Source organism: Ambystoma mexicanum, chromosome 7q (genome assembly GCF_040938575.1).
Source record: "Ambystoma mexicanum isolate Mex_15411 chromosome 7q, UKY_AmexF1_1, whole genome shotgun sequence".
Lineage (NCBI taxonomy): Eukaryota > Metazoa > Chordata > Amphibia > Caudata > Ambystomatidae > Ambystoma > Ambystoma mexicanum.
In genome coordinates this window covers 192,474,181-192,501,712 of record NC_090941.1, presented here as the reverse complement: position 1 = coordinate 192,501,712, position 27,532 = coordinate 192,474,181, and positions in this window count along the sequence as shown.

Sequence of the window (27,532 nt, the reverse complement as noted above, 5' to 3'; positions counted from 1 at the left end):
CTACTGAACAAGAAACGAAGGGCAGAATTGATCTTAAGGACACTCCTTTGGCTAATGCGCAAGGGGAGCTATTTTGTGATGGCTCCTGTTTCAAACTTCCGGATGGTACATCCACAGCTGCTTATGCAGTCACTACATTAAGCACGGTTGTAGAGACCAAGCGAATTACTCATAACTCTGCGCAGGCCGCAGAGATTATAGCATGAACCCGAGTTTGTGAGCTTTCCGAAGGGCTAACAGTGAATATATATACTGACAGTCAGTATGCTTTTGGGGTGGATCACAACTTTGGGAGACTTTGGTCAGAGAGAGGGTTTCTAACTTCACATGGGACCAAGATTCAGCATGGCCCCCTGATAGTACAATTGCACTCGGCGCTTGTGCTCCCTAGTCAGTTAGCGATCATAAAATGCGCAGCGCATCGAAAGATCAGACGATGTAGGAAAAGGGAATGCTTTCGCTGATCAGATAGCCAGACAAACTGCCACAGATCTTCGCACAGAAATGTATGCTCTAAGAGAAACTAGGGATGTCTATGTAATGGACGAGGATATTGGGTCTGTGTGGGATATCCAAGCTAATGCCACAATGGAAGAATCTAAGAAATGGGCTGAAGGCTTGGGGAAATTAGATGATGACGGGTGTTGGGTGGACACAGTTGAAGGGAAATGGTTACTTCCTAATGCCTACATAGTCATGATGGTCACTATGGCACACGGTCCCACACATATGTGTGTGCTCAACAGACTACGAAAATGTTAGAGAAAGTCTGGGTAAATGATAAGATTTCGAAAATTGCTCAGCATTATGTCCAAAATTGCATGATTTGCCTACAGCACAATGTGGGGAAGGGGACGGTAACTCCAAGGGGTAGCTTTGGGCCTCCTTCTGTCCCGTTTGAAGTGATTCATTTTGATTTCATTGAGATGGAGCGGTGCAATAGCTTAAAATATGTCCTTGTGGTCATTTGTGCCTTTAGTAAATGGGTTGAGGCTTTCCCTGTCAAAGATGCTACAGCCATGACCACTGCGAAAATTATGATAAAAGAGTACTTCCCGCGGTTTGGGTTGCCAAGAGTCATTTGGTTGGACAATGGTCCACATTTTGTAGCTGCTGTAATTTTACAGATATGTACGGCACTACATATTGATAAGCGATTTCATTCGGCTAGACATCCTAAAAGTGCCGGGTTGGTAGAGAGACATAACGGTATCCTAAAGAACAAACTCGGTAAGACGTGTGCCTGTACCAAACTAAAATGGCCGGACGCCTTACAGATCGTGTTAGTAGCCATGAGCACTACCCCTCAAACTAAGACTGGGCTCTCTCCATTTGAGGTGGTGATGGGGAGGCCTGCCAATATTTGGGGTCTTCCGAAACCTAAAGCACTGAGAAGTGTTGAGAATGTATTGCTTTCAGACTAATGTAACCAGTTGACTAAAAATCTGTATTTCATTTATCATCAGGTACGATCAGTTTTACCTGTACGCTATGAGGGCCCAGGTCACAACATCCGGCCTGGAAGCTGGGTCCTGGTGAGAGCATACGAGCGGTCTTCTTGCCTCGCGCCTCGCTGGCGGGGACCATTCCAGGTCTTGTTGGTCACCCAAACGGCAGTGCGGGTGGCTGGAAAGAAGAACTGGATACATCCGACGCATGTCAAGAAACTTCCTCACCCAACGCTGCAAGCTACAGAAGAAACAGAACCCCTCACTAACGCTGCAATCAATGATCCTGAAGCAGCAAATAGCACTGTGAGAGAGTCGGAGAATCTGTCTGAGCCCGTGGGGCTTGGGGAACTGTCCATTTTGTCTCCACACTCTTTGGAAAAGTCATTTCCGGAAACGATTGCTCCGAATTCTGCAACTTCTGTTGCCTCTGATTCGTTGCTTCCCTCAGGGAGTGACGTTACCTTATTTCCGGATCAAACAGTACCGGGAACCACCAGATATAATCTTCGGCGGAGAAAATAGACCTACGGCATGGTTCAACTGTGCATTCAAAAGAAGGAAAGGATCATCAATGGCTTGCTTTTGCCCAAATTTTGAGAAAGAGGGCTCTGTTGGATAGGGTTGGGGAAGGACTAAGAAGCCGCGCGATCGGGGGGTTGCCAGCAATGAACATTGGGGTTTCCATCCGAAGACTACGATGGCTGCCACCGCTACTGCCCGTATTGGACTTGTAAATAAGGGGGTGACCAACTTGGACAATGAACAATGTGCCTGGGCCCCGAAAACGTATTGCTGTGTTTTGATGATAATAATTGGGGTTTTTATAGTAACTGCTTTAGGATTCTGGTACGTCAAGGAGATTTATCCTCTAGAGCCTCTTTTGCCAACTGAAATTGTACCTACTGTTTTTACTCCTTTTGTACCTTTGCATACTCTGTCACCCAAGGATTCTCAGCATAGACAGAAGTATCACAATAATACTATGATGTTGATTATGAATTCAACACATGCCATTTTTAACAAAACCAATTGTTGGGTCTGCTTGCATTTACCGCAACATGGGGATAAGGGGGTAGGTTGGTATATTCATCCCTTACCTTTGACGACTGCTTGCTATGCCTCTCTTAGAGCACTGTTCTTTGGCCGATGGAATGATAGCATCTCAGGGAATTTTGATGGAACCAATTTGAATAATTTTGAAAAACGTGTTCTGACTCCCCTGGGATGCTCGCTTTTCACAAATAGGAGTAAACTCAACGTTGCTTCAATTAGGCCTTCTGATAGACTATCTCGTCTTTTCCAATCTTTGGTTTCCTTTAAAATGGCTCCGATAGGCAATAAGGATGCCGTGCCTCCTTCTTACTCTGTTAACCATAGCCCCGATTCAGTTTCTTTCTGCATACAGAGGAATGGTACCCGGCTAATGGGAGATTTTAAAGGCTGTGCCAACGTTGCAAATTTGACTGGGGAAAACAGACCTTTGTATGTAGGCGAACCTGTCTATTTCGTTTGCGGTAATGTAGCATTTCCATGGTTGCCCAGGGATTGGCAGGGAACCTGTTATTTAGGGATCCTGTTCCCTGGGGTATTCATAGCAAGCACTTTGGAAGTTCAAAGGCTCGTCTACGATGGGACGAGAATGGTGATACCCCCGCACAAGTGATGGGAGATATAGTGAAATCAGTTGTGCCATTTTGGGGGCAGATAGCAAATTCCGAAGACATCAGGAGACTAGCGAGAGAACCATCAACCGGACCACAGATATACTCTATAACATGACATTAGAACAGAAAGCGATAAGATTAGTAGCACTCCAGAACCGGATGGCATTAGATGTCATTTTGGCTGAACGTGGTGAGTATGTAAATTAGTGGGGACCGCTTGCTGTGTTTTCGCACCAGACCTCTCCCCAACCATTTTCAAAGCAATTCAGAATCTGCATGTCCTTAGCTCAGAAGTGCATGTTCCCGAGGGGAACTGGAATCTTAGTGCTTGGTTTTGGGATTTCTTGCGATCTTGGGGTTGGAAGGTACTTTCCATTTTGTTGATCATTTTGGGAGTTCTGTTATTCCTTTGTTGTTGTATCCAATGTCTGCCTAGCATATGTTCGATGCTAGGGGGATGTTGTGCTCAGGCGATAGGTACGATAGGACAAAAAGTATATGCCCCGGATAAAACTTCCAAGGAGTATGTGTTAAAAGAGATCTTAGTGAACAACCTGATGGCCATAGATATCTCTGACGGTGATTCAGGGTGTATGGACGATGACATATGGAGTTACTTGCAAGGAGATCAGAAGTAGTCTTAGCACTTGGCAGAGGCCAAAAGGAGGGTTTGTCAAACTGGATATTAAATTATGCCTCCTATTGTGAACGATTGTATATATACTGGCCTACGACAAGTTGCTTAAAACTGTGCGCGAATAACTCTCTATGGCAAGGTCTTGACCTTAGAAATTGATGTAGGCCGCCATCTTGAATCAAATCGCCATTTTAGGTTCTCTTGCTGTGTAAAAGTCACCCTGTACATCAAAATGGTGGACGATGCCATTCCGAACAGAATCTGGTCGACATGACCTCCGTATAGCTAATGTATAACTTGCCACCAGGCCACTTGTTAGGGTTGTGAACTGAGACCTTGTCCTTCTGTTGACCTGTGTGTAAATGTATTACCTGTATCGATGGAACGGATCTGTGCGCATACTGATGTATATATTAGAAGATTGACCTGGCAGAGACCCTAGACCAGTAATACATTAATGGAATGGTTAATCCGCGAAGGGGTTGGACAACAGGCTGGAGAAATGTATAAAAGCCTGATTGTCCCAATGTACAGTCTCTCACTGAATACATCCAACCCCGTTGAAGTTTGTTGTGTTGTACTGAGGGCCGATAGCTATCTTATTTCTCATTGACTTTGTCATTGCTTGACCTTAAAATAAAGTACTTTGTATGTTCCTTTGTAACCAGTGTTTGGTGTGTTTCCTTTGGGTTTCCCGGCCTCATATTATTTTTCTCTTTTCACAGAAAGAGAAAGACGAATGTTGGATAATGTATATTATAGTTGGATAACATGAGTTAGAAGAGTAATGTATATATAACACATGGTATGTAGTAACATTTTTGTAGAGAATTAATGTGTTGATTTGTGGTGTAGTGGTATCAGGTAGAGGGACGTGGAGATCATTGAAAATCATTTGATTTGAGTAATGGTCTGAGGATGGTGAAATATAAAAAATAATTAATGAATTGTTGCTGGTGAAAGTATTTGAGAGAAAGAGTATTGTAGGAAAGAAGATGTAGAATAATGTTCAGTACTGGGATAAGGAAGAATGTTGTCGTGGGAGTGACACAAGGCAGAGGGATGTCTATATGAGAGGTGTGGTAGGAAAGCTTTGTAGAGTGAGAGGTTGTAGAACTGCAGGGTTTTGGGTAAATGTTATATTACAATTGGGAAGTGTTTTGTGGAATAAGTATGTTTGTGTGATGGGGAATGTGTGATAACATGTTTGTAGTGGCATGTGGTACACAGTGGTGGTGTTAGTGAATACGGGAGAGGTGGTGTTATTCAATAAGATGAATGTTGTGTTGTGATGGAAAACAGTGTGATTGCTGGAACAGAATTAGTTATTGTACAGGGATGACTGTTCTGTGGGTGTAATTGTAGAGGGATGAGAAAGAGTGTGTATGTGTTGATGTGTGTCATATTCAGAAATGCAATGAGAACGTGGTGACATTAGTAAATAAGGGAGTGGTGGTGCTATTGAATAAGGAGTAATGTTGTGCTGTAGTAGAAAAGAGTGTGATGGCAGAAATGCAATGAGTAAGTGTCTAATACAATACTGTATAGTAAACAAAACAAATGATTTCCTAGTTTAATAGACAGTATATTTATGCTATTAGAATTATGGTGACATATTTGGTACATTAATATACTTGCTTTGTAGAAATGGAAGAGTTTCTTTCTTTTGTCGGTTTCTTTGGTAATCTCTTTTTTGTCTGTACAGTAAAAGATAGGTAGTTGGTACATGTGAGACTTGTGAACGGGTGCAAGTAGTAAAACTTTGCATGGCATTTATTATGGTAGCTGAAATCATTAACAAAACAGTAAATAAAATGTTCTGGTGGCCGTATGTAAAAGGGAAGGATGTATAATATGTTTGCATAGGAAGGGGTGGTTTTGTTTTGAGAGAAGGAATTTTAGTTGGAGTTTGCTTAGAGACATCTGTAAGATAAACCTGTTGTATTAGAGTAGCCATAGGGATACATGGCATATGAAAAGGGATACTTAAGTACTATATGTTGATTGATTATTTCTCTACCGATTGATTGCTTATGGCTATGGTAATCATTATAGGAATTGCTGCACAGTACACTCCCCTACCTGCCAAAAAACATTTTAATTGGAAGTGTTTTAGCTTGGTTTATTCAAGCATTACCATCAAATATTCTTTTTAACTGGCTGTAAGTGTTTTTTAAGAACAGTTTTTGAGAGTTAATGTTTTAATTGGAGCTGTAAAGTAGTCTGCCTACAGAAAGAGAAACATGTACGGTACAGCTGCTGGCCTCTGTGTTTTCTTTATTTTAATTAATTCCGTAATTTACTCCTTTTAGGCACCTGACTGACACCTGGCCCGTGACATGTGACTGGGCACCTTCTAACCGCAATCAGGCTACATTTTTGGCGATTATATTTTATTCGTCTTATTACTTTTATTAGTATTACATTTGATTTATTTCACTTTTTTGTTCCTTTAATGCCAGATTGTTCTGGCGGAGGGTGCCTGGACTCAAAGGACACCGAGGCCCATGCTCGGTCAACTGGTCTTTTTTCCATTCTCACACACATTCAGTTAATGGGGCAGTCTGTTCTCGCTAATTTTTGGCAGTGAGACAGGATTGGCTATTGTGGAGCTTTAGGCTTCACACACTGGGACAACTGCAGATTTGCACGGTACGGTGTTGGCCTCTGTGTTTTCTTCATTTTAATTTTATTTATTCATTATTTTACTTTGAATAATGTTATTATCTCCTTTTACGCACTGGGCTAACAACTGTGCCATGGCGTGTGACTGAGCGCCTCCTACCTACAATCACGCTAAGTTTTTAGCGATTATATATTATTCTTATTCTTACTTTTATTAGTGTTACATTTGATTTATTTCACTTTTTTGTTCCTTGAATGCAGGCTGTTCTGGTGCAGGGTGCCTGGACTAAAAGTATACTGAGGCCTGTGCGCGGTCACTACTGTTTTTTTTTTTTCCTTTCTTACACGCATTCAGTTTCTGGTGGCAGTCTGTTCCCACTGCCTATTGACAGTGAGTCAGAACTGGCTTTGGTAATACAATGTGTCAATTTAGTGATACTGCATGCAGACAGCACAGCAGTCGTGCACAGTGAGAGAGAGCCGGTTGTGCCGAAGTTGCTGTAATGTTAGGCTCTCTGTGCTAAGGACGGACCAAACAGGAATGTTATTTTAATCATGCTTACCCGAGAAATTATAGTTAACTAGTCACCTTCTGGTACAGTGTTCCCTGAGAATTTCAATATACTGTCCCCCGTCAGTGATGCTCGCAGCACTGCCGTTAAGTCTACTTTTAGTAAAATTTTTATTAAACACGCTAAACCTTGTTGTGCATGCAACAACCATTCACAAGTGTTTACGGCAGCATTCCCCAGATGTTGTGTGTCTTACAGAGACATGGTTATCAGACAGCACTGCACCTTCTCTTATGCAGGAACTCCCAAATGGGTAGAGTGTATTCAATCTTGATCGGGTAGCCCTCCACCCTGGTGGTGGGTAAACATTATTTTTCAAACCATCTTGTTATTTTCCATGATTCCTTTATCTGATAATTTAAAATTGGAAGCTCCTTTACTGCATTGTGCTGCTTCCACCTCCATTTCAATAGACTTTCTTATGTATCAGCCCCAGGTTCTTCTTCAGATTTTTTTAACCCTTTTGTTGAGCTAGCGTTGTCCGTTCAAGTTAAGATCTCTAATTTGGTGATATTGGGGGATTTCAATATGAGATGTAATATCATTCAGGCTCCGGTGCTGGCCCAGGTTTTTGAATCTCTAATAGATCTTGGCCTCCACCAACTTGTACACGAACCAACTCAGTTGTTGGACGGCATTTTAGATCTTATTTGCTCTGCACAATCTATCATTGTTGTTGGGCAGGCAAATGCTGTGGTCTGATCACTGTCGTATACCATTTATGGTGCAGTGTGCATGGCTTATGTCCAAATCTAGCCCAGCTGTCGTTATGAAGCGCAATTGGCTCTAGGCAAATTGCACCTTTATGTTGTCTCTGAATAATGAGAGGTGTCAGATCTCCTCTCTGGCAGCAAAACAAACGATGGGTTTCCCCTACTTCGCTGGCTGGAGGGAAGCAACGAATAATATTACATGGAGGTCAAGCCAACGGAAAGGCCAAAAAATTCATTCAAAGGACATCATTCAACCATATATACAAGGAAAGAGGCTCCCCCAGCTGCACAACAGATCATCACACATAGAACAAACAATTAATTTGTAATATTATATTTATTTTAATATTACAAATTAATTGTTTGTTCTATGTGTGATGATCTGTTGTGCAGCTGGGGGAGCCTCTTTCCTTGTATATATGGTTGAATGATGTCCTTTGAATTAATTTTTTGGCCTTTCCGTTGGCTTGACCTCCATGTAATATTAGATCTCCTCTCTGGTGCATCTCTATTTTTGATCTCATCCACTGTGAGATGTGGCCATCCTAGTTGCCCCCCGAAGCTTACTCAGCCGAGGAAATGTCCCTCAACACCATGGTTCTCAGGCAAGCTCAAATTAGTTCATCAGGACTAAGGAAATCCGAACATAAGTGGTGGTTGTCAGATGTTCCTATGGAGAGGCTGGTCTATCAATGGCTTACTCGTGATTATCATGCAGCCATTCAGGCTGCTAAGCAGACCTTTTTTACACATAGAGCTGAGTCGGCTTTGAACCAGTCCAGAGTATTGTTCTCTGTGGTCAAGTCATTATCCTCTTTCGAATCCTTTTACACCCATAGTGGTGCCTACTCAAACTCTTTGTGACTCTTTGTCTGAGTTCTTTGTCACAAAAATGGTGGACATACGCAATCTTATTTGCATTAATGATCAGAGTTTTGCTAATATTACTTTAGGGGTGAAAGGGACTCTGGTCTCACGCTAATGGTCTAATTTCCGAGAGTGTTCTATAGAGGCAGTAGATAGGGCAGTTAGCCATCTCAATTCTGCTGCCCCCTATGACCCTGTTCCTCTTGATCTACTCAAGGTTATCATGCCTGCTATGATTACCTGGGTCACTAAGGCAGTTAATGTTTCTTGTCAGTCAGGTTTCATCCCAAAAGAACTTAAACAGGCTATTGTTGAGGCTCTTCTTTACAAAAAAGGCACTGGATGTTTCTGTCTTGACTAACTTTCGTCCTATTTCTCTACTTCCATTTTTCATGAAGCTGTTAGAATCTTTGGTGTCACCGCTTCGCTCCCCTTTTATTAAAACTTCTTTTTTCTTTGACCCCTTCCAGTTGGGTTTCCGGCCGTGACATGAAACAGAGAGTGTCCTGGTATCTGTAGTTGATGATCTGGCCATACTGATTGACCGGGGTGGAGTAGGAGCCTTGATACTGTTAGATCTGGATGCGGCATTAAACACTGTCGACCACGCCATCCTGCACTACACATGGCCTCGGCGGGCCTCTATGATTCTGTCCTGGCTTGGTTTTCATGTTTCCTCTCTGCTTCACAATCACTCTCTCTTCCACCTTTCCTCTCTCCTTCTCACTCATTGTCTTGTCGTGTCCTCCTTGTGGTTTCCCCTCAAGGCACCATCTTTAACATCTATGTGCAACCACTGGTTTCTCATCTGCTCTTGCGGATTCCCGTGCTATTCCTAAGCCGACGACACCCAGATCTTGGTTCGATTAGATCTTGACCAAGCAGAGGTGTTGTGCTTGTGTGAGTGTGTGGTGGCTGTGAGGGGCTGGACGAATAGCAACCGGCTTCAACTGAAGTGGAACAAGACGGAGATTCTGGTGTTGGGTTCTCCCCTGGATCTAACTCTTTGGGCTTCTTCTTTCTGGCCCTCTGCTTTGGGTGATCTACCTATTCCAGTGATGGCAGTTAAGAAGCAGGGAGTCCATCTTTCTGCTTTGCTTTTGATGACCCAACAGGTGAGTTCAGTCTGTAAAATGGGGCACTTCCTTTTCAAAGTGCTCCGTAAGGTGCTGCTGTTTCTATCTGCAATCTGCAGCCTTTGGTGATCGCTTCGGTAGTTACTAGCCACATTGATTACTGTAATGGCCTTTTCCTGGCTCCACCTATTGGGCTCATACATCGGTTACAGCTTTTACAGAACCTGGCTGCTGATGTGGCTACCTCCACTCCATACGGCTCTCACATATGCCCTGTGCTCCAATCTGTACACTGGCTCCCGGTGGCTGAAAGGATTAACTTGAAATCCTTGTGTTTGGTCCACCGGGTCTACTATCGCCAGGGGATTGATTATCTTCAGGATACATTTCTACCTTACATCCCTCGGCGGACGCTCTGGTAATGCTTGTTTAGTTGTCATTTGTAAATTTGGCCTATCTAGGATAGGCTGCTTTGCTTTTTCAATCTCTGCAGGCAAATTGTGGAATGACCTGCCTGTTGCTCGACTTTCTCTTAAAACGTTGCTATTCTAAGTTACAGTTCACTCTGTCTGCTGTGTATGTCCTAGTGCCCAAATACCCTATGGGTGAACGTGCGCGGCATATGATTTCTAACATAACATAAAGGTTAATTGTTTTAGAACTCTTTGGGAGTAATTCATAGAATTCAGCGCACAAGTGGCGCACGCGGCTGGCGCACAGTGTGCGCGTGCGAATCCCTGCGCCAGCCGCGTGCGCTAAAATCCATTTCCGCGCACAGCGTATTCATGGATTCCAGCCACCAAAACCAGCCGTGGCGCAGAGTGGCGCAGCGACCCTGCAGCAGCGCCAGTTACGCCCCCAAGAACGCCTCTCGCGCAGGGAAAAGCCATCAATATACCCAATCCAGCGCAAAGGGCTGCGCTAAACCTGTACCAGCACGGCAAGCGGGCTACATGTATCACTGGGGTGCGCGGGAAGTACCTCACGCGATTGGCCCCGTGCGAGCAGGGTACGTGCATTTCAGGGGTGCGCAGGAAGTTCCACACGCAATTTCCGCAGGGTACGCGTATCTCAGGGGGGGCGGGAAGTGCCACACGCGATTTCAGCAGGGTATGTGTATTTCGGGGTGCGGGGCAAGTTTCACACGCGATTTCAGCAGGGTACGTGTATTTCAGGGGTGCGCGGGAATTTCCACACGCGATTGGGCCCGTGCGAGCAGGTTACGCGTATCTCAGGGGTGCGCGGGAAGTGCCACACGCGATTTCAGCAGGGTACGTGTATTTCGGGGTGCGGGGCAAGTTTCACACGCAATTTCAGCAGGGTACATGTATTTCAGGGGTGCGCAGGAATTTCCACACGCAATTGGGCCCGTGCGAGCAGGGTACGCGTATCTCAGGGGTGCGCGGGAAGTGCCACACGCAATTTCAGCAGGGTACGTGTATTTCAGGGGTGCGTGGGAATTTCCACACGCGATTGGGCCCGTGCGAGCACGGTACGCGTATCTCAGGGGTGCGCGGGAAGTGCCACACGCGATTGCAGCAGGGTACGTGTATTTCAGGGGTGCGCGGGAATTTCCACAAACGATTTCATCATGGGACGTGTATTTCGGGGTGCGGGGGAAGTTTCACACGCGACATCAGCAGGGCACGTGTATTTCAGGGGTGCGCGGGAAGTTCCACACGCGATTTCATCAGGGTACGTGTATTTCGTGGTGCTCTACACCCTCCACGGCCCCTGCAGGTGGCTCACACCACAGGGGGCTACCCTGCACATGTCCTGCAGGCACCCCATCCACCATGGCCATGACCCCCAGCCAACCCACATGTCAACTTGCACTACTGCCCACCAACGCATGTCTCCCTGCACCCCAGCCACCAGGGGCACCCACCACCAGGCCCCCACCCATGTCTCCCACCCCCCCCAGCAGTGCAGGGGTACCCTCCACCAGTCCCTCACCCATGTCTCCCACCACCCCCACCCACCAGCCACCAGGGGCAGCCTTCACCAGGCCCCCACCCATGTCTCCCAGCACCCCCACCCCCCAGCAATGTGGGGCACCTGCCAGCAGGCCCCCACCCATGTCTCCCACCACCCCCACACCCCAGCAGTGCAGGGGCACCCTCCACCAGGCCCCCACCCATGTCTCCCACCACCCCCACCCCCCAGCAGTGCAGGGGCACCCTCCACCAGGCCCCCAACCATGTCTCCCACCACCCCCACTCCCCAGCAGTGCAGGGGCACCCTCCACCAGGCCCCCACCCATGTCTCCCACCACCCCCACCCCCCAGCAGTGCAGGGGCACCCTCCACCAGGCCCCCACCCATGTCTCCCACCACCCCCACCCCCCAGCACTGTGGGGCACCTGCCAGAAGGCCCCCACCCATGTCCAACTCATGTCTCCCACCACCCCTACCCCCCAGCACTGTGGGGCACCTGCCAGCAGGCCCCCACCCATGTCCAACTCATGTCTCCCACCACCCCCACCCCCCAGCACTGTGGGGCACCTGCCAGCAGGCCCCCACCCATGTCCAACACATGTCTCCCACCACCCCCACCCCCCAGCACTGTGGGGCACCCACCACCAGGCCCCCACCCATGTCTCCCACCCCCCAGCACTGTGGGGCACCTGCCAGCAGGCCCCCAGCCATGAGCAAATCATGTCTCCCACCACCCCCACCCCCCAGCACTGTGGGGCACCTGCCAGCAGGCCCCCACCCATGTCCAACTCATGTCTCCCACCACCCCCACCCCCCAGCACTGTGGGGCACCTGCCAGCAGGCCCCCACCCATGTCCAACTCATGTCTTCCACCACCCCCACCCCCCAGCCACCAGGGGCAGCCTCCACCAGGCCCCCACCCATGTCTCCAAGCACCCCCACCCCCCAGCACTGTGGGGCACCTGCCAGCAGGCCCCCACCCATGACTCCCACCACCCCCACCCCCCAGCAGTGCAGGGGCACCCACCACCAGGCCCCCACCCATGTCTCCCACCACCCCCACCCCCCAGCAGTGCAGGGGCACCCTCCACCAGGCCCCCACCCATGTCTCCCACCACCCCCACCCCCCAGCAGTGCAGGGGCACCCTCCACCAGGCCCCCACCCATGTCTCCCACCACCCCCCAGCCGTGCAGGGGCACCCAGCACCAGGCCCCCACCCATGTCCCCCACCACCCCCACCCCCCAGCAGTGCAGGGGCACCCTCCACCAGGCCCCCACCCATGTCTCCCACCACCCCCACCCCCCAGCAGTGCAGGGGCACCCTCCACCAGGCCCCCACCCATGTCTCCCACCACCCCCACCCCCCAGCACTGTGAGGCACCTGCCAGCAGGCCCCCACCCATGTCCAACTCATGTCTCCCACCACCCCCACCCCCCAGCACTGTGGGGCACCTGCCAGCAGGCCCCCACCCATGTCCAACTCATGTCTTCCACCACCCCCACCCCCCAGCCACCAGGGGCAGCCTCCACCAGGCCCCCACCCATGTCTCCAAGCACCCCCACCCCCCAGCACTGTGGGGCACCTGCCAGCAGGCCCCCACCCATGACTCCCACCACCCCCACCCCCCAGCAGTGCAGGGGCACCCACCACCAGGCCCCCACCTATGTCTCCCACCACCCCCACCCCCCAGCAGTGCAGGGGCACCCTCCACCAGGCCCCCACCCATGTCTCCCACCACCCCACCCCCCAGCAGTGCAGGGGCACCCTCCACCAGGCCCCCACCCATGTCTCCCACCACCCCCCAGCCGTGCAGGGGCACCCACCACCAGGCCCCCACCCATGTCCCCCACCACCCCCACCCCCCAGCAGTGCAGGGGCACCCTCCACCAGGCCCCCACCCATGTCTCCCACCACCCCCACCCCCCAGCAGTGCAGGGGCACCCTCCACCAGGCCCCCACCCATGTCTCCCACCACCCCCACCCCCCAGCACTGTGAGGCACCTGCCAGCAGGCCCCAACACATGTCCAACTCATGTCTCCCACCACCCCCAACCCCCAGCACTCTGGGGCACCTCCCAGCAGGCCCCCATCCATGTCCAACTCATGTCTCCCACCACTCCCACCCGCCAGCACTGTGGGGCACCTGCCAGCAGGCCCCCACCCATGTCCAACTCATGTCTCCCACCACCCCCACTCCCCAGCCACCAGGGGCAGCCTCCACCAGGCCCCCACCCATGTCTCCCAGCACCCCCACCCCCCAGCACTGTGGGGCACCTGCCAGCAGGCCCCCACCCATGACTCCCACCACCCCCACCCCCCAGCAGTGCAGGGGCACCCTCCACCAGGCCCCCACCCATGTCTCCCACCACCCCCACCACCCACCCCCCAGGGGCAGCCTCCACCAGGCCCCCACCCATGTCTCCCACCACCCCCACCCCCCAGCCACCAGGGGCAGCCTCCACCAGGCCCCCACCCATGTCTCCCACCCCACCACCCCCACCCTCCAGCAGTGCAGGGGCAGCCTCCACCAGGCCCCCACCCATGTCTTCCACCACCCCCACCCCCCAGCAGTGCAGGGGCACCCTCCACCAGGCCCCCACCCATGTCTCCCACCACCCCCACCCCCCAGCACTATGGGGCACCTGCCAGCAGGCCCTCACCCATGTGCAACTCAAGTCTCCCACCACCCCCACCCCCAGCACTGTGGGGCACGTGCCAGCAGGCCCCCACCCATGTGCAACTCATGTCTCCCACCACCCCCACCCCCAGCCACCAGGGGCAGCCTCCACCAGGCCCCCACCCATGTCTCCCACCACCCCCACCCCCAGCAGTGTAGGGGCGGCCTCCACCAGGCCCCCACCCATGTCTCCCAGCACCCCAACCCCCCAGCCACCAGGGGCTGCCTCCACCAGGCCCCCACCCATGTCTCCCACAACCCCCACCCCCCAGCAGCGCAGGGGCACCCTCCACCAGGCCCCCACCCATGTCTCCCAAAACCCCCACCCCCTAGCACTGTGGTGCACCTGCCAGCAGGCCCCCACCCATGTCCAACTCATGTCTCCCACTACCCCCACCCCCCAGCACTGTGGGGCACCTGCCAGCAGGCCCCCACCCATGTCCAACACATGTCTCCCACCACCCCCACCCCCCAGCACTGTGGGGCACCCACCACCAGGCCCCCACCCATGTCTCCCACCACCCCCACCCCCCAGCACTGTGGGGCACCTGCCAGCAGGCCCCCAGCCATGAGCAAATCATGTCTCCCACCACCCCCACCCCCCAGCACTGTGGGGCACCTGCCAGCAGGCTCCCACCCATGTCCAACTCATGTCTCCCACCACCCCCACCCCCCAGCACTGTGGGGCACCTGCCAGCAGGCCCCCACCCATGTCCAACTCATGTCTTCCACCACCCCCACCCCCCCAGCCACCAGGGGCAGCCTCCACCAGGCCCCCACCCATGTCTCCAAGCACCCCCACCCCCCAGCACTGTGGGGCACCTGCCAGCAGGCCCCCACCCATGACTCCCACCACCCCCACCCCCCAGCAGTGCAGGGGCACCCTCCACCAGGCCCCCACCCATGTCTCCCACCACCCCCACCCCCCAGCAGTGCAGGGGCACCCTCCACCAGGCCCCCACCCATGTCTCCCACCACCCCCACCCCCCAGCACTGTGAGGCACCTGCCAGCAGGCCCCCACCCATGTCCATCTCCTTTCTCCCACCACCCCCACCCCCCAGCACTGTGGGGCACCTGCCAGCAGGCCCCCACTCATGTCCAACTCATGTCTTCCACCACCCCCACCCCCCAGCCACCAGGGGCAGCCTCCACCAGGCCCCCACCCATGTCTCCAAGCACCCCCACCCCCCAGCACTGTGGGGCACCTGCCAGCAGGCCCCCACCCATGACTCCCACCACCCCCACCCCCCAGCAGTGCAGGGGCACCCACCACCAGGCCCCCACCCATGTCTCCCACCACCCCCACCCCCCAGCAGTGCAGGGGCACCCTCCACCAGGCCCCCACCCATGTCTCCCACCACCCCCACCCCCCAGCAGTGCAGGGGCACCCTCCACCAGGCCCCCACCCATGTCTCCCACCACCCCCCAGCCGTGCAGGGGCACCCACCACCAGGCCCCCACCCATGTCCCCCACCACCCCCACCCCCCAGCAGTGCAGGGCACCCTCCACCAGGCCCCCACCCATGTCTCCCACCACCCCCACCCCCCAGCAGTGCAGGGGCACCCTCCACCAGGCCCCCACCCATGTCTCCCACCACCCCCACCCCCCAGCACTGTGAGGCACCTGCCAGCAGGCCCCAACACATGTCCAACTCATGTCTCCCACCACCCCCACCCCCCAGCACTGTGGGGCACCTCCCAGCAGGCCCCCACCCATGTCCAACTCATGTCTCCCACCACCCCCACCCGCCAGCACTGTGGGGCACCTGCCAGCAGGCCCCCACCCATGTCCAACTCATGTCTCCCACCACCCCCACTCCCTAGCCACCAGGGGCAGCCTCCACTAGGCCCCCACCCATGTCTCCCAGCACCCCCACCCCCCAGCACTGTGGGGCACCTGCCAGCAGGCCCCCACCCATGACTCCCACCACCCCCACCCCCCAGCAGTGCAGGGGCACCCACCACCAGGCCCCCACCCATGTCTCCCACCACCCCCACCCCCCACCCCCCAGCCACCAGGGGCAGCCTCCACCAGGCCCCCACCCATGTCTCCCACCACCCCCACCCCCCAGCCACCAGGGGCAGCCTCCACCAGGCCCCCACCCATGTCTCCCACCACCCCCACCCTCCAGCAGTGCAGGGGCAGCCTCCACCAGGCCCCCACCCATGTCTTCCACCACCCCCACCCCCCAGCAGTGCAGGGGCACCCTCCACCAGGCCCCACCCATGTCTCCCACCACCCCCACCCCCCAGCACTATGGGGCACCTGCCAGCAGGCCCCCACCCATGTGCAACTCAAGTCTCCCACCACCCCCACCCCCAGCACTGTGGGGCACCTGCCAGCAGGCCCCCACCCATGTGCAACTCATGTCTCCCACCACCCCCACCCCCCAGCAGTGTAGGGGCGGCCTCCACCAGGCCCCCACCCATGTCTCCCAGCACCCCAACCCCCCAGCCACCAGGGGCTGCCTCCACCAGGCCCCCACCCATGTCTCCCACAACCCCCACCCCCCAGCAGCGCAGGGGCACCCTCCACCAGGCCCCCACCCATGTCTCCCAAAACCCCCACCCCCTAGCACTGTGGTGCACCTGCCAGCAGGCCCCCACCCATGTCCAACTCATGTCTCCCACCACCCCCACCCCCCAGCAGTGCAGGGGCACCCTCCACCAGGCCCCCACCCATGTCTCACACCACCCCCACCCCCACCACCCAGCACTGTGGGGCACCTGCCAGCAGGCCCCCACCCATGACTCCCACCACCCCCACCCCCAGCAGTACAGGGGCACCCACCACCAGGCCCCCACCCATGTCTCCCAGCACCCCCACCCCCCAGCCACCAGGGGCAGCCTCCACCAGGCCCCCACCCTTGTCTCCCAGCACCCCCACCCCCCAGCCACCAGGGGCAGCCTCCACCAGGCCCCCACCCATGTCTCCCACCCCCCCACCCCCCAGCAGTGCAGGGGCAGCCTCCACCAGGCCCCCACCCATGTCTCCCAGCACCCACACCCCCCAGCCACCAGGGGCAGCCTCCACCAGGCCCCCACCCATGTCTCCCACCACTCCCACCCCCCAGCAGTGCAGGGGCAGCCTCCGCCAGGCCCCCATCCATGTCTCCCAGCACCCCCACCCCCCAGCCACCAGGGGCAGCCTCCACCAGGCCCCACCCATGTCTCCCACCACCCCCACCCCCCAGCAGTGCAGGGGCATCCTCCACCAGGCCCCCACCCATGACTCCCACCACCCCCACCCCCCAGCACTGTGGGGCACCTGCCAGCAGGCCCCCACCCATGTCTCCCACCACCCCCACCCCCCAGCAGTACAGGGGCACCCGCCACCAGGCCCCCACCCATGTCTCCCACCACCCCCACCCCCCGGCAGTGCAGGGTCACCCTCCACCAGGCCCCCACCCATGTCTCCCATCACCCCCACCCCCCAGCACTGTGGGGCACCTGCCAGCAGGCCCCCACCCATGTGCAACTCATGTCTCCCACCACCCCCACCCCCTAGCCACCAGGAGGGCAGCTTCCACCAGGCCCCCACCCATGTTTCCCACCACCCCCACCCCCCAGCAGTGCAGGGGGAGCCTCCACCAGGCCCCCACCCATGTCTCCCAGCACCCCCAGCCACCAGGGGCAGCCTCCACCAGGCCCCCACCCATGTCTCCCACCACCCCCACCCCCCAGCAGTGCAGGGGCACCCTCCAGCAGGCCCCCACCCATGTCTCCCACCACCCCCACCCCCAGCAGTGCAGGGGCACCCTCCACCAGGCCCCCACCCATGTCTCCCACAACCCCCACCCCCCAGCAGCACAGGGGCACCCTCCACCAGGCCCCCACCCATGACTCCCACCACCCCCACCCCCTAGCACTGTGGGGCACCTGCCAGCAGGCCCCCACCCATGTCCAACTCATGTTCCCCACCAACCCCACCCCCCAGCACTGTGGGGCACCTGCCAGCAGGCCCCCACCCATGTCTCCCACCACCCCCACCCCCCAGCAGTACAGGGGCACCCGCCACCAGGCCCCCACCCATGTCTCCCACCACCCCCACCCCCCGGCAGTGCAGGGTCACCCTCCACCAGGCCCCCACCCATGTCTCCCATCACCCCCACCCCCCAGCACTTTGGGGCACCTGCCAGCAGGCCCCCACCCATGTGCAATTCATGTCTCCCACCACCCCCACCCCCCAGCCACCAGGGGGGCAGCTTCCACCAGGCCCCCACCCATGTTTCCCACCACCCCCACCCCCCAGCAGTGCAGGGGGAGCCTCCACCAGGCCCCCACCCATGTCTCCCAGCACCCCCAGCCACCAGGGGCAGCCTCCACCAGGCCCCCACCCATGTCTCCCACCACCCCCACCCCCCAGCAGTGCAGGGGCACCCTCCAGCAGGCCCCCACCCATGTCTCCCACCACCCCCACCCCCCAGCAGTGCAGGGGCACCCTCCACCAGGCCCCCACCCATGTCTCCCACAACCCCCACCCCCCAGCAGCGCAGGGGCACCCTCCACCAGGCCCCCACCCATGTCTCCCAAACCCCCCACCCCCCAGCACTGTGGGGCACCTGCCAGCAGGCCCCCACCCATGTCCAACTCATGTCTCCCACCACCCCCACCCCCAGCAGTGCAGGGGCACCCTCCACCAGGCCCCCACCCATGTCTCACACCACCCCCACCCCCCAGCACTGTGGGGCACCTGCCAGCAGGCCCCCACCCATGACTCCCACCCCCCCACCCCCCAGCAGTGCAGGGGCAGCCTCCACCAGGCCCCCACCCTTGTCTCCCAGCATCCCCACCCCCCAGCCACCAGGGGCAGCCTCCACCAGGCCCCCACCCATGTCTCCCACCACCCCCACCCCCCAGCAGTGCAGGGGCAGCCTCCACCAGGCCCCCACCCATGTCTCCCAGCACCCCCACCCCCCAGCCACCAGGGGCAGCCTCCACCAGGCCCTCACCCATGTCTCCCACCACCCCCACCCCCCAGCAGTGCAGGGGCAGCCTCCACCAGGCCCCCATCCATGTCTCCCAGCACCCCCACCCCCCAGCCACCAGGGGCAGCCTCCACCAGGCCCCCACCCATGTCTCCCACCACCCCCACCCCCCAGCAGTGCAGGGGCAGCCTCCACCAGGCCCCCATCCATGTCTCCCAGCACCCCCACCCCCCAGCCACCAGGGGCAGCCTCCACCAGGCCCCCACCCATGTCTCCCACCACCCCCACCCCCCAGCAGTGCAGGGGCACCCTCCACCAGGCCCCCACCCATGTCTCCCACCACCCCCACCCCCCAGCACTGTGGGGCACCTGCCAGCAGGCCCCCACCCATGTCCAACTCATGTTCCCCACCACCCCCACCCCCCAGCACTGTGGGGCACCTGCCAGCAGGCCCCCACCCATGTCTCCCACCACCCCCACCCCCCAGCAGTACAGGGGCACCCACCACCAGGCCCCCACCCTTGTCTCCCACCACCCCCACCCCCGGCAGTGCAGGGGCACCCTCCACCAGGCCCCCACCCATGTCTCCCATCACCCCCACCCCCCAGCACTGTGGGGCACCTGCCAGCAGGCCCCCACCCATGTGCAACTCATGTCTCCCACCACCCCCACCCCCCAGCCACCAGGGGCAGCCTCCACCAGGCCCCCACCCATGTTTCCCACCACCCCCACCCCCCAGCAGTGCAGGGGCAGCCTCCACCAGGCCCCCACCCATGTCTCCCAGCACCCCCACCCCCCAGCCACCAGGGGCAGCCTCCAACAGGCCCCCACCCATGTCTCCCACCACCCCCACCCCCCAGCAGTGCAGGGGCACCCTCCAGCAGGCCCCCACCCATGTCTCCCACCACCCCCACCCCCCAGCACTGTGGCGCACCTGCCAGCAGGCCCCCACCCATGTCCAACTCGTGTCTCCCACCACCCCCACACCCCAGCACTGTGGGGCACCTGCCAGCAGGCCCCCACCCATGTGCAACTCATGTCTCCCACCACCCCCACCCCCCAGCCACCAGGGGCAGCCTCCACCAGGCCCCCACCCATGTCTCCCAGCACCCCCACCCCCCAGCCACCAGGGGCAGCCTCCACCAGGCCCCCACCCATGTCTCCCACCACCCCCACCCCCCAGCAGTGCAGGGGCAGCCTCCACCAGGCCCCACCCATGTCTCCCAGCACCCCCAGCCACCAGGGGCAGCCTCAAACAGGCCCCCACCCATGTCTCCCACCATCCCCACCCCCCGGCAGTGCAGGGGCACCCTCCACCAGGCCCCCACCCATGTCTCCCACCACCCCCACCCCCCAGCACTGTGGGGCACCTGCCAGCAGGCCCCCACCCATGTCCAACTCATGTCTCCCACCACCCCACCCCCCAGCAGTGCAGGGGCACCCTCCACCATGCCCCCACCCATGTCTCCCACCACCCCCACCCCCCAGCACTGTGGGGCAACTGCCAACAGGCCCCCACCCATGACTCCCACCACCCCCACCCCCCAGCAGTGCAGGGGCACCCACCACCAGGCCCCCACCCATGTCTCCCAGCATCCCCACCCCCAAGCCACCAGGGGCAGCCTCCACCAGGCCCCCACCCATGTCTCCCACCACCCCCACCCCCCAGCAGTGCAGGGGCTCCCTCCACCAGGCCCCCACCCATGTCTCCCACCACCCCCACCCCAGGCACTGTGGGGCACCTGCCAGCAGGCCCCCACCCATGTCCAACTCATGTTCCCCACCACCCACACCCCCCAGCACTGTGGGGCACCTGCCAGCAGGCCCCCACCCATGTCTCCCACCACCCCCACCCCACAACAGTGCAGGGGCACCCTCCACCAGGCCCCCACCCATGTCTCCCACCACCCCCACCCCCCAGCACTGTGGGGCACCTGCCAGCAGGCCCCCACCCATGTGCAACTCATGTTCCCCAGCCAACATGTCATCACAATCTAGATCCCTGGTCCCTATGGTCAGCCTCCAAATGCAAAACACCCACCCGAGTATTGCATCCACCCACTCATAATTTGCAATTACATCACAGAACACCAATTGCAAGTTCCGAAACAAACACATTTCCCTCACATACAACCAATGGGTGTCAGTGAATCTCAAAACCCATATCATGAAATGCATGAAACCAATGAGATACCACACATTGAAGTTCACCAAAAAAAATATGTATTAAAGGAAACATAAATAGAATCAAAAATAAAGAAACAGAAATGTGAATGTACAAAAATTAAAAGAAGCATGTCCGTGAAAAAAAGCAAAACCAAAAATAAAATTCCAAAGAAATGGTGTCGAAAAGTCACTGTCCACAAAACAAAATCCAATAGTGAACTATGTACATGGGAACAAGCCAGGGTCCATTATCCCAACAAAAGAAAGGAAACCTATCTAACTACACTAACTAATAAAATAAACTATATACAAAAATGTGGCCAATGTCCGAAAGGTCCAAATAAAATCAAAACAAAAATGAAACCTAACACTACCTACATACCTATGTACAAGGGCAGCGGGCTACTTTGACAGCTCACTTGTGGATGTCCCGGGCCAGGGCATCATCGAACTCCTGCTCAATGTCCCGGAGGCGGTCCTCCTCCATGGCCCCGAGGGTCCGCAGGGCTGTCGACGTTTCCACCTCCAAACCCCTGCGGATTGCCTCGAGGCACTCGGCCCGCCTCAGGGCCCTCCGCATGGAGTTCTCCGCCCTGACCATTGTGAGCCGTGCCTCTTCCGCCCGCTGCCGCTCCGCATCTATGGCGTGGCCCAACCGCTGCCACACGGAATACACTCTCTGTCCTGGGTCCTCCTGCCCTCCGGCCGATGCCTGCCCCTCCGATGTTGAAGGCCCGAGCCTTCATGGCTCCCACCACGTTGCTGCTGCTGCTGTGCCTCTGCCCGTGCACTTCCTACTGCTGCCTGCACATCCTCCGCCGGCTGGGGTGCAGTCTTTGATGTGGCCACCCCTGCTGGACGTCCGACTCCCGACTGTGGCAGGGATGCCTCCTCCACCAGCCTGGCCACACCATCAGAGGCAGCTCCACAGGGCACCCAGGTGACTGATGGGTGGGAAGATGGCACGGAGGACGACTGGCGCGTAGGGGGTCCAGTTGAGGAGGGGGTCGTAGCAAGCCCCGTCTTACGGAGGAATCCGGCCTGGGTGACCTGTCCCAGCAGGCTGACGTGGTCAACGAGCCATTCGAGATGACGTGCAGTCTCCTCATGAAAAGACTGCAGGTCACCTCGCATGGCCCGTTGATGCAACGCCACACCACTCAGAACAGGCTCAACCCGGACCCGGATAGCCACGTCCGCAGGCAGAGGAAGGCCAGTTGACGTGAGCTCATCCCCTGCCTGAAAACAGGTCCGGACATAGGCATCCCTGCTGGTGCAAGATGATGCTGGGACAGGATCAGGGACAGGATTGCACACAGGCACCTCCGCGGCGGCCTTTGCTGCCTCCTGTCCCTGGTCCTGCATTGCACCACTAGCACCAGTGGGATCCCCACCTCCAGACCCCGTCTCTGGTGCTTGCACAGCCTCCTCCTCCACCAAACCCCCCACCAACCTGGATGACTCCGTGCCATCTTCCCCTGTTGGGCCCTGTGGGGTCCCAGCTGCCCCTTCTGCTGCCGAGGAGTCCAACTCCAACCTCCGCCTCTTGGACCTCCCCCCGGCAGCTGCGGCCTGGGACGCGGCACCAGACTCCTCACTCCCCGACGAGATCACAACATGGGAGGGGAGCCGTGCCTTGCGTCTCCGGCTGGCGGTGGGATCCCCGCCGCTGTGCTCCACAGCACCTTCTCCGCCCTCTTCATCAGTTGACGCTGCAGACAGGAAGAAACAAAACACAGGCATCAGGGCACTGTACAATGGACACATACACACATGACAGTTGTACATGAGTGGCATTGGCAAACCTCAGACATGTCATCACAATCCCCAACACACATGTCATTACAACTCGCACACATGAGCCATACCACAGCCATATCGCAACTGCCACCACAATCCTACACATACAACAGCATGAGCAGCCAAAGGTGAGCCAGACATCACATGCAACACAGGAAGTGCACCACACATGTACACACACCACCACACTTGCATGCATGTGTACACCTCTGCCAAGTGTCGCAGTGTTCAGACGGGCATCCATGTCACATCTGCCAATCAGGCTTCCACATACAGCTGTCACATGCATCCATGTTGCATCACTGTTGCACTCTTGTCAAATACACACACATGCACATGTACACAGTGCTGATACATGTAGCCAAAAACAATATACATGCGTGACATCACGGACATGTCTACTTACATACACATTCATCCAAACATGTGTGCCCACACAACTGCATTTGGCATGCAAGCCTACACACACAAGCACCATCCATGTCTCACACATTCCAGCCCTCGCATGTGTTAGCCCCACGGCCCTGTACACCCCCACCCATACTCGACCCCATACAAACAGATGTGCAACCTGCACACTACTGAATAATCACCACACGCACTGCTCACAATCAGGATGCATGTACACTCACCGCTCGACTCCAGACGGGTCTGCTTCTCAAGGACCTGGACGTGGAGCGCTGGGGATATGCGTTCCAGGACCCTCATCTGTTCTTCCGACAAGTGGCCCCGGCGCCCCTTGGCATTCGCTGCCTTCAAGAGGCGCCGGGCCTTGTTCAGGGTCCTGGACCTGAAGTCCTCCCAGCGCTTCTTGACATGTTGTAAGTCGCGGACTGCCACCCCCTCCGCGTTGATGGCAATCACGATGTCAGTCCAGATCCGAGTCCTTCCTTCCTTGTCGGCGCAGGAACTTCCGAACAGGGCATCATACTGCCCCAGGACTTGCTCCACCAGGACACCAACTTCGGTGGCACTGAAGCTGGTGCCCCTCTGCCTCTCTGGCCGGGGGTTGTCAGTGGTCCCAGATGGTGTTTGCCCCGACATGACAACCCCAGAGGAGGAGGAGTGGGTGGGCAAATGGGTCCTGGGGCTGGGCTGTGGAGCGATGGAATCCCAGTCGGGAGTCTTCGGTTCCAGCAGGGGTGGTCACAGCAACAGCACCCCTGGCTGATGTGCAGGCAGCAAATGGCAGGGCACGTGGGCAGCAGGCAGTCAGGCAGCAGCAGATGGCAGGTGGGAGCATGCTTGGGGCTCTGGGGGGCAGTAGTTCGGCCTTCTGGGCAGGAGCGTGGTCTTCCGTGTGCTTACGCGTGGCCAGCTTGATACGGAGTGATTTGGCACGTGAAAAATCTGCACGTCAGCGTGTAATTCGAGGAAAGGGCCCATGCGTGTAAGCACGCGTGGAAAACTGCACGTCCGCGTGTAATACGAGGAAAGGGCCCATGCGCGTAAGTGACGTGACGCGCGCGTGCGTTTCCCTCAGCACGGGTTAAAGGTGAGCGGGCCCAGCAGTTCGCTGTACGTGCCTTTCGTGGAGACCGACGTGTGTTGCTGCTTCCTGTTGTTTCGCGCGCCATCACAACTTCACAGCTATCAAGGACGTATCTCTTCTTTTGGCAGGGGTATTGGCTACGCGTGTTTTTCTGCATCGCGCTAGTCAGACGGTGAGTCGCACACGCTCTTTTTCCACTGCGGGTGCCCCTGTGTATCGCACCCATTTTCGATGTCATAGTAGCCTGCGTGTCCCACGCGTACGCGTTATTCGTGTTACTGGGTGCCACCGCGTACTGCGGGAGGTTGAATCCACGCACGTAGGCTGCAGGGTTGCGTGCACGGTTTTACTGCAGTTTTGGGGTGACTGAGCGTTGCGTGACCCGTCACCACATCACCAGGGTCACATACAGCCTTGCAGGTGCAGGGGGGCTGTTAACATCTTGCTTCCCACCCCCTTCACCCCAATTGCCCAGGTCGATTGTAGTGTACATCTCCCATTGGCACCACTCCATCTGTGCCAGCACTACTACATCTGTGCCATGGTTGGGAGGGCACCAAAGGTGAGGGGCGCCTCAGCTGGGCGTCCTCCTCGTGGCGGGCGTAGTCGGGGACGTGGCCGTGGTGAGTAGGGGGACTCCAGGGTGTCCAGGGCAGCCACAGAGGGGGAAGAGGCAGGGGTGCGCCACTTGAGCACAATGTTGTGCCATGTGTCGGTGCAGCCATGCCACCACCCACTGTGGTTCCGGGGGATGCAGCTCCTGCATCTGGCACTGGCACCCGTACGACCCGGCAGTCCATTCCATCAACTGCCACGGGCCCAACGGTAGTGGTAGCTGCAGGTGCAGCTGTGGACACCGCCACCCAGGCTCAGGGTCTGCCAGCGCAGGCTGCGTTGGCACTTGAAGAGCCCTTGGTAGATCTCCAACAGGCCAGGGGGGAAACCATAGGGGCACGCCGGGCTGCTCAGACCAAGACACGTGTCCCTGGGGCAGTCATGTCATCTGCTGCCCCGAACAGCTGGGTGTTGGCAAGTGCAGGGGCAGATGCACCCAACAGCACCCTGGTTGTGAGTCTGCCAACCAGGACCGTTGCGGTCAATGACCCTGCCACAGCTGATGTTGCTGCGCAGGGTCCATTAGTGGGCCCCCAGCTGCCACTGACACAAGTCAGGCCTTTGGTCATCCCTCCACCTGCTTCTCCCTTGGCTCAATCCACCGAACCCACTGGCCATGCTGGTAAGGGCGGCATTAGCCAGCCAGGGTCTGCGCCACAGTCCAAGAGGAGGAAGGTTGCACCTGCAGCACAGGCTGGGACCCCACACACAGCCACGACCTCCTGCACGTCGAGGAAGAAGCCTTTCTGTAAGCAGGAACTGGACTTCCTCGTGGACTACGTGCGGTGCCACAGCCGTGACATGCTAGTGGGTGCCAATAGTCAGACTACGGCTGCCCAACGTGACACCCACTGGAAGCATGTTGCGGAACATGTCCGTTCATTCGGCCATGAGGTGCGCACGGCGCAGGAGTGCAAAAAGCGTTGGAATGACATCAAGCGCAGCACTAAGGCTAAGCGTGCCTCTAATTACAACTTGACTCTGGTGAATGGCGGTGGGCCTGCACCAGAGGAGGAAGAACTCACTCCGCATGAGGCTCTCGTTGCGGAGTTCATACCACCTGAATTGGTCGAAGGAGTGTGAGAGATGCTGGATTTTGATGCCCAGTCCAGTGAGTGTTGATGCGTGTTTGTTGAGGACGTGTGTGTTTCACTTGTGGGATGTGTTGTGCATGATTGCTGCTACGTGTGACGTCTACATGTTTCTGATGTGTAAGTAATGCAATGCTTCCGTCATGCATGTCTCCTCTGCCTGCATGCGGGACTCCATGTGGGCATGCTCCCTTGCCCCTCCTCCGCCACTCTGCACCCCAGTTCCACCTTTGCACTGGTCTGCTTCAATCTTGCCAATGTGTAGTTTCTTGTTCATGTGTCCTGTGTAGATGCTAACTTCCAGCGTAGAAACTGCCAGACATATGCCGTGTGGTACAGCCTTAGTACTCGATGCAGGGTATCTCACTTGTACTGTGCATGGGTCAGATGTCCCGCAGGGACATGAGTGCCCATTCATGCTCCATGTGCATTGCACGCATGCCCCTATGTGTCCTTGACTGGATGATCACTGTAATATGAGTCCTTGGTTACATACATTGCCTGTCATCTCATCGGCCTCCCCATGTCAACTGTGGCTCAGTCCTGCGTTGCACACATGTTTAGGCTCTGACAATCTGTGTGGCTCACAGGCCTCAGCCTGTTCAATGGCCAATGACTCTGTCCAACTCTTGTTGTGTCTTCTTCACACGTGGGCGGCCTCCGGAGTTTTCATCATGTGTCATGCCTACTGTCCCAGCATAATTTGCAGTGTTGTAATTCTAATCACATTAAGCTGTTGATGCCAGTCAACACTGCCTGTCAATACACAGGTGTATGGTCAGCCTTTTGATACCATGCTAGGCATCCCTGCTTTGGTACTGGGGTGGAGGGGTGCTTGGCTTCTAGACATGGTACACATTGAATGCACAATGCACGTGATGTGTGAATTTGACATTGCACTGCCTTCACATTTCCTGGCACTCACCATGGAGTGCTTGTACATGTAGGTAGTGAGTGGCATACACATTTTCTGCACTGCATAGACCCACTTCCATGGAAACTGCCACCTTTCAACAGGTCTGATCACAGAAGCTATTCAAAGTAGACCCAGCATGCATGCCAGGTCATATGTTGTGTGTCACATGTCTGCCGAATGCCTTTGCTGTCGGTGTGTGTGTGTCGTGTGCTTCTGACATGTGTAGTGACCTTTTTTCTCTCTATTTCTCAGGTGATGACGCAATGGAGGCGGAGGATGGTGTTGTCATGCCAGACACAGGG